Source organism: Procambarus clarkii, chromosome 54, assembly GCF_040958095.1.
Source record: "Procambarus clarkii isolate CNS0578487 chromosome 54, FALCON_Pclarkii_2.0, whole genome shotgun sequence".
NCBI lineage: Eukaryota > Metazoa > Arthropoda > Malacostraca > Decapoda > Cambaridae > Procambarus > Procambarus clarkii.
Genome location: NC_091203.1, coordinates 26,999,257 through 27,008,338, shown reverse-complemented (window position 1 = coordinate 27,008,338; position 9,082 = coordinate 26,999,257).

Sequence of the window (9,082 nt, the reverse complement as noted above, 5' to 3'; positions counted from 1 at the left end):
TCCCCCTTCATTCCTAGCCCGTCCGCTCGGAAATTCGCAACGTCACTAAAATGATGTACTCAGTTACCCGAACCTAACCTTACAGAGAACTCACGATTTGAAAACGGTGCATCGCATCAATTTTGCGAGCCGGAATGACTTTTAGCACATCAACTTTGTTAGCCTTATGGCGCACCTGGCCTAAAACGCACACCTGGTCTACAAGATACATCTGGCTTCAGGTAAACCAGAATGTCAATCAGTTAGGTCTGGGATACTGAAACTCTACGGTGAACTCATCTACCAGTTTGATCTAGTGATCTAGTTTGATCTTGTCACCCTTCAAGAGAGAGAGAGAAAGAGAGAGAGAGAGAGAGAGAGAGAGAGAGAGAGAGAGAGAGAGAGAGAGAGAGAGAGAGAGAGAGAGAGACAGAGAGAGAGAGAGATCTATGATATTTGTAAATGTTTTCCAAATATCATTTAACAAACACATGAAAGCTAATTCACACTGGTACTTCTCACTGACACTTGATGCAACTAAGTTAAACAGGTTTAAGCTTAAGGTACAATCAACTCTACAACATTGGAGCTCTAAGTTAAGCTAGCCGCTGTTAAGTTACTGTAGTCACAGGAATAGTTTCCAGAAAACTTACGAGCATTGGTACACTGGTTCAATCTATTAGCCTCAGTCGTTATCTATCGCGTGGAGTGATAATGTCGACATTCTCAAGAGGATTTACGTTGAATCAGAAGTCCCTGTGTTCTACACTACGGGCTCGCCATAGCCCGTGCTGCTTGGAACTTTTTGTTCCAGGTAGCGAATCTTAAACAACAAACATGTGTTCCACAGCTGCTCAACTTTCTTCTTTATAATGTCGCTTTGTTGTGAACTTTATTCTCTGTGCCTTTGCTGGACATCCAGTAACAAATGTATATATATGGGACGAGAGTCGTCGCTAGTGGCTGTCACTTAGAAGCATTGAGTAGCAGGTGAGCTCAAGGGCTCACAGCCAACAATGAGAGCTCCAAGAGCTGCAATTAGCTAATAATAAGCTGAATTCTTGCATCTAGAAATGAGAACTTGAGAGCTTGCTTCCACAAATTAGAGCCCCGACAGAGATCTCTCGTCTGCCAACGAGAGAGTTCGCATCCGCTAATGAGAACCTTTATTTTTTGTTTACACAGGAATAGGAACGACTGCTGACTCCTGTTCATTGGATTTTCAATCCTGTTGTGGATTTGTTCATTGATGCATCACGTTATTGTGATTTCTGTTTGTAAATTCCTGTTAGCAGGTTGAGAACTGAGATTAGTGGGTAATCCTTACCCACTAGTGTCCCTGCAAAAACGACCCGCCAGTCGTTTAACCAAATGCCAAATCACTACTGGGTGAACAGTTGCGTTCAGTTAACGATTGGCGCCTAGTCAATCCTCCCTTGCCTGGATACGAACCTTGGCCAAATCGCTCGCGATGCGCGGGGCTGAGCATGCTACCACTGTGCCACCAAAGGAGATTGCTTTTGGCTTGCTTTGAATGAATGACACTTTAAGGTACAACAATGATAGAATTGCATGTGTTCCCTGCTTCCCATTGGCTGCAAAGTTCGGCGCCTCCAGCCTCGAACAGACAAACAGGCATTCTATTTCATAGATACATACCCAGCAAACACACACCGAAACTACGACGTTGGTACAACGTTCGAACAAGTTTTAACACCTCCTAACAAGTTAAAACACCCAATATAGCAAGTTGTAACAACGTTCTAATACGTCTTAAACACGTTAAGCCAAGATGTAACAACTTTATTACAAGTTGTAACAAGCGGAAAATAGAGACAGTTTCGGTTTGTGTTTCCAGGGTAGATACATAGATACATAGATATACACACTTCACTATTAAACTTGCAAGTTGGAACTCGCGGAGCGAGCAATCAAGAAAATGCTGAGTAAGTGGGTTGCTATTTCGTTGCTAAAATGCAAGTCGAAGATCCAGCGAAGATAATCTCAGCGTCGGGAGGCAAGAACCGTCTCCAAACTCTTGGAGATGACAGTAAAACCTTTCGAAGTTCTCTCATGAAATCAGTGGACACCGAGTCAGACGACGAGGCAGAAGAAGATAAGCCCAAGATTCCTACGAGACTTCGAGTATCAACCAACATTGTGTCTCAGTCATTTCTACTAATTCTGCTTGACACAGGAAAAGGCAAAAAAGATATCAAATGTATCTATACATTTGGAGATGCCTCGTATGGGCCAATAGGCCTTCTGCAGTTCTCATTATTACTACTATCCCCTATACCTTACTTTCCTCCTCAGCTCTCTCTTGCCTATTTATTGCCCGTCTCTACCTCCTCATCAGACGGGAGACATCTCCCGTCACGCAGGGTGCAGTCGCACCTCCACAGATCTCCAGTATCATCTATTGATGCTGGAAATGGCTCAAAAGGGCCACCACTTATGGGCTATTCATGCCCATGCCACCTTTTGGGTGGCTTAATCTTCTCTCTCTCTCTCTCTCTCTCTCTCTCTCTCTCTCTCTCTCTCTCTCTCTCTCTCTCTCTCTCCTCATCACAATCGACTTGTGAATGGTCCAGGACGGACCGAAACGTCGTCGTCCCTTCACCTTCTGGTCTGGTCAACATACTTCAGCCACGTTATTGTGACTCAACGCCTACATAGCAAATGTAGATCTGATCCTTCTTACAAAAAAATAACAGCAACTACTGGTCAATATCATTGCTGTCAATCACTGGTAAAATCAGAAATTCATTCATATTATCCATTAATATTAATCCATTATCCAAATTAATATTTTCCATTTGCAGTTTATTGCATACAAGGTAATGGGAAATAGGGAATAGGGTTTCAGAAAAGGCTACCCTAATGGGGAACCTTTTCACTCTGTGATACAAGTTACTGCATGGAACACAAAGGAACACAAAGGAACACAAAGGAGCACAAAGGAACACAAACCATCACAAAATTGTATATCAACACGAATGTGAGCTGGGCTTCAGCATATTCAGGAACAAACCTGAAAAAAACCTTCCTTCTGAAGACACAGATTATGTAGAATGGATCTGATGTCAACAGGATGTAAACAGTGTCCAAATACTATCTATTTGTTAGAGTAATGTCTCGATAATATTAAGTATTTATCTAAGTGACATGTCTACTTAAACGACATTATAAAGCTTTATCTATTAAGCTTACCTATGTATTCTATGTGTACTTTAGTCTATCTATCACATATACTCAATAATTTTTCTGGTAGATAATAGATAGGCTACGGTTTATTGAGGGAAAAGCTATGTGATTACAGATGACTAAGATGACTCAAGTGAAGGCATGATTACAGATGGTTTAGATAGAAGGACTTAAGTGAAACCATGATTACAGATGACTTAGATAGAGGGACTTAAGTGAAGCCATGATTACAGATGGCTTAGATAGAGGGACTTAAGTGAAGCCATGATTACAGATGGCTTAGATAGAAGGACTTAAGTGAAGCCATGATTACAGATGGCTTAGATAGAGGGACATAAGTGAATCCATGATTATAGATGGCTTAGATAGAGGGACTTAAGTGAAGCCATGATTACAGATGGCTTAGATAGAAGGACTTAAGTGAAGCCATGATAACAGATGGCTTAGATAGAAGGACTTAAGTGAAGCCATGATTACAGATGGCTTAGATAGAGGGACATAAGTGAATCCATGATTACAGATGGCTTAGATAGAGGGACATAAGTGAATTCATGATTACAGATGGCTTAGATAGAAGGACTTAAGTGAAGCCATGATTACAGATGGCTTAGATAGAGGGACGTAAGTGAAGCCATGATTACAGATGGCTTAGATAGAAGGACTTAAATGAAGCCATGATTAAAGATGGCTTAGATAGAAGGACTTAAGTAAAGCCATGATTACAGATGGCTTAGATAGAAGGACTTAAGTGAAGCCATGATTACAGATGGCTTAGATAGAGGGACATAAGTGAAGCCATGATTACAGATGGCTTAGATAGAAGGACTTAAATGAAGCCATGATTACAGATGGCTTAGATAGAGGGACTTAAGTGAAACCATGATTACAGATGGCTTAGATAGAGGGACTTAAGTGAAGCCATGATTACAGATGGCTTAGATAGAAGGACTTAAATGAAACCATGATTACAGATGGCTTAGATAGAGGGACTTAAATGAAACCATGATTACAGATGGCTTAGATAGAAGGACTTAAATGAAACCATGATTACAGATGGCTTAGATAGAGGGACACACATGAACCCTAACTCACTTACTGCCCCACGTTTATACTGATAATGTATTTAAGCAATTTGTTTCCGCAAAGACTACGGAGGAACCCCAGATTTAACAACTTACGAACCCTGAAGCTAATCTCATTACTGCTCAAAAAGCCTTGGGGTACAAAACCGGTTATGAAAACACGACAAAATTAAGACCATGGAGCCCTACTCCTTCTTAATGGCCCGACCCACAGACCTTCCCAGACCTGTGGACTGAAAGCATGAATGCTCAGTTGGACAACCGAACCATCCAGATTAGAAAATTCCATTTCAGTAAAGTAGTTTAACACTTGAGAGATGTCTGAAGGTAAATAGAGATATCTCTATTTCTAGAGATATCTCTATTTCTAGAGATATCTCTATTTCTAGAGATATCTCTATTTCTAGAGATATCTCTATTTCTAGAGATATCTCTATTTCTAGAGATATCTCTAGGGGAAACACTGGCATTTAAATGTCGGTGTTTCCCTTCGAACTCAGCTTGATTACAGCTGTCTGAAGCCTGTCAAGGCATCCCAGTATGTGTCCTCAACATAGGGGAGCCGGTCGGCCGAGCGGACAGCACGCTGGACTTGTGATCCTGTGGTCCTGGGTTCGATCCCAGGCGCCGGCGAGAAACAATGGGTAGAGTTTCTTTCACCCTATGCCCCTGTTACCTAGCAGTAAAAATAGGTACCTGGGTGTTAGTCAGCTGTCACGGGCTGCTTCCTGGGGGTGGAGACCTGGTCGAGGACCGGGCCGCGGGGACACTAAAAAAGCCCCGAAATCATCTCAAGATAACCTCAAGATATAACTTTAAATAAAACATTCGCTTATCAAATCACCTTAACGTAAAGGTACAGTTCAAGGCCCAGACTGCTGTTGTTGTTGTTAAAGATTCGCTACCTAGAACAACGTTCCAAGTAGCACGGGCTATGGTGAGCCCGTAGTGATTATGGTCCAACTTCCTAGAAAACGAGTCATTAGGAATCACAACACAAGCCGTAGAGCAATCAACAGCCTCGTTACTGGCTGTGCCGTTCTCAGGAACATCACTCAATCACTCACCATACGTTCCTACGCTAACTGGCACATTTAACATGCTGATTCGGATTTAACATGTTGATTCGGATTTAACATGTTGATTCGGATTTAACATGTTGATTCGGATTTAACATGTTGATTCGGATTTAACAAGTTGATTCGGATTTAACATGTTGATTCGGATTTAACATGTTGATTCGGATTTAACAAGTTGATTCGGATTTAACATGTTGATTCGGATTTAACATGTTGATTCGGATTTAACAAGTTGATTCGGATTTAACATGTTGATTCGGATTTAACATGTTGATTCGGATTTAACATGTTGATTCGGATTTAACATGTTTACTTAACATATCACTATAAGGTGTGAAGGATAGATGAAAATGTTTATGTCCTAATCTAAGATGAAGTCTGATAAAGACCTTTTGTGCCCTCTGTAATCCTTTTTGCGCTACTGCTCACAGGATGGGTATGAGGTGCACAATAAACTAGCCACCTCTGGAGGCAACAATCAGTACTTAACATGTTGATTCGGACGAAATCCTCCCTAGCAAATGAAGGCTTTGATTCAGCTGACTCCTGATTCATCCTGTGTCTTACATGATTGTAAGATCATTAAATATAGTTTTCTTAAAGGAATCTAGCCAAAACCTCGTGAAATAAGTTTCCTTGAGGTTATCTTGAGATGATTTCGGGGCTTTAGTGTCCCCACGGCCCGGTCCTCGACCAGGCCTCCACCCCCAGGAAGCAGCAGCCCGTGACAGCTGACTAACACCCAGGTACCTATTTTTACTGCTAGGTAACAGGGTGAAAGAAACTCTGCCCATTGTTTCTCGCCGGCGCCTGGGATCGAACCCAGGACCACAGGATCACAAGTCCAGTGTGCTGTCCGCTCGGCCGACCGGCTCCCTGCAAACAGCTCTTAATTTGAAGTTTTATTATGAACGATAATTAACGTTCCTAATTAACTCTAGTCAAATTGGTGGTTGAGAGTCAGACCGTTCTACTGATTTGCCACTCAGTAAACATTCTACCCTAACCAGAACGGACGAACTCAACCAAGCTATCTAATCTATTGAGTCCGATGCACAGAAAACGTGCATATTTGTTAGGGGGATACTCTTCTGAATATGTTACATCTGTAACATTGGTTATGATAACGTAGAAAACGCGACGTATTAGTTGAGAGAACACGTGTATGTGAGCTGTGGTGAGCAGATACTTTACTAGACGCAAAAGTTTGTTTAAAAAAAGGGGTTAAAAGTCTCAAGTTTTAGATAATCTCCTTGGGCTGGACGGTAGAGTGACGGTCTCGCTTCATGCAGGTCGGCGTTCAATCCCCGACCGTCCACAAGTGATTGGGCACCATTCCTTCCCTCCGTCCCATCCCAAATCCTTATCCTGACCCCTTCCCAGTGCTATATAGTCGTATTGGTTTGGTGTTTGGCCCCATCAATTCCCTTCCCTCCTGGAGCACGATTTCCCCTCAGTTGAACTTGGTAGACAGGTTCCCCTCGGCCCGAGTGCTTACTTCCCCTCTCCAAAAAACAGCAGATTCTACAAAAGCACTAGAGTGCAAGTGCCAACTGAAGCGAGTGTTAGGTCTGTTGAATTTTTTGAAGGGTTCACTATTCATCACTGAACGTTTAACTTCTTGAAAGAGTTTCAGCATCTTTTGAGTTATATGGAGTGTTGATATGGGGGGAAAGTAGCATGTGTAGAGGGGGCGAGATCTCACTGTTGAGTGAACAACAGTGAGATCTCTCTCACAACAGTGAGATCTCTCTCACAACAGTGAGATCTCTCTCACAACAGTGAGATCTCTCTCACAACAGTGAGATCTCTCTCACAACAGTGAGATCTCTCTCACAACAGTGAGATCTCTCTCACAACAGTGAGATCTCTCTCACAACAGTGAGATCTCTCACACAACAGTGAGATCTCTCTCACAACAGTGAGATCTCTCACACAACAGTGAGATCTCTCTCACAACAGTGAGATCTCTCACACAACAGTGAGATCTCTCTCACAACAGTGAGATCTCTCTCACAACAGTGAGATCTCTCTCACAACAGTGAGATCTCTCTCACAACAGTGAGATCTCTCACACAACAGTGAGATCTCTCTCACAACAGTGAGATCTCTCTCACAACAGTGAGATCTCTCTCACAACAGTGAGATCTCTCTCACAACAGTGAGATCTCTCTCACAACAGTGAGATCTCTCACACAACAGTGAGATCTCTCTCACAACAGTGAGATCTCTCTCACAACAGTGAGATCTCTCTCACAACAGTGAGATCTCTCTCACAACAGTGAGATCTCTCACACAACAGTGAGATCTCTCTCACAACAGTGAGATCTCTCTCACAACAGTGAGATCTCTCTCAACAGTGAGATCTCTCTCACAACAGTGAGATCTCTCACACAACAGGGCGTTGTCGCAACATAACGGAACTGTTGCATCTGTCTCTTAATCTTAAGCTTAATCTTAAGGAGATCTTAAGCTCCCGCACCTTAAGATCTCCTTAGATCTTAAGATCTCCTTAGATATATCTTAAGATCTCCTTAGATTGATCTTAAGATCTCCTTAGATTGATCTTAAGATATCCTTAGATAGATCTTAAGATCTCCTTAGATAGATCTTAAGATCTCCTTAGATTGATCTTAAGATATCCTTAGATAGATCTTAAGATCTCCTTAAATAGATTTTAAGATCCCCTTAGATAGATCTTACGATCTCCTTAGATAGATCTTAAGATCACCTTAAGATCGAACCTCGCTCCACACATTTCACAAACGATTCCTCCCAAAGTTGTTAGCAATTTTCCTTCGGGTGCAGATCGCCGCCCACAATCAATCAATCAATCAACTTCACAGTTGAGGCTGTCAAACAACAACTGAAGCAGTGTACCAAACCGCTTCAGGTGAGGTACAGCTTCTCGAAGACACACTTGAGTGACTTCAACACACCCTCTTGGTGTTGGTCAACTTTGCTTGTATTCTTGGAGCAAACTTAAAGCTCCTTAAGACAGTCGTAGGTATTGAAGAGAATACTTAGGCAGCTTATATGGCTAACCCCCTCTTTCCCCATCTTTCCCAGTTGAAAATGACTAGTATCTCTTAACTACGTACTAAGTACAAGGAACTACGATTCCTTGTACTTACGTTAATCTTCGAATCACGGTACTTTCTTGAAGTGAAGGAGCCTTTATCGCCAGAATATGACACTATACATGAGAGAATCCCGTGTGATAACTTGATTTCCTTTCAGGAAACACAAGATAAACTGGTATCAATCATTTGAAGACCTTGTTAGGGGGATATTGATGAATTCCCCTGGATATATGAGGGACAGGTGCTGGAGTTAACAGGGGCTGGAGGGTGAACAGATGCATGAGGGGGAAGGGGGGGCAGGTGCAGGAGGTGCAAGAGAAAGAAAGAGAGCGAAGGGCCCCGAGTAATGTATGGGCGGTTAATTGTGGTAAAGTATAACGAAGCCATTTGTACTGACTCGCCTGAATATTCATAGCCTGTGAGCCCTCTGGTGGGGCGAGAGAGAGAGACAGAGAGAGGAAAAGTGACGGGGAGAGACAGAGAGAGACGGAGGAAGACGTGGAAAGACAGAGAGAGAGAGAGAGAGATGGGGACTTAGAGAAAGGAAGAGGGTTCAGCTCATTCCTATGAGCTGAAATTTTCAGAAATGCCCTAGTTATACACAGCTGAAATTTTCAGAAATGCCCTAGTTATACACAGCTGAAATTTCAGT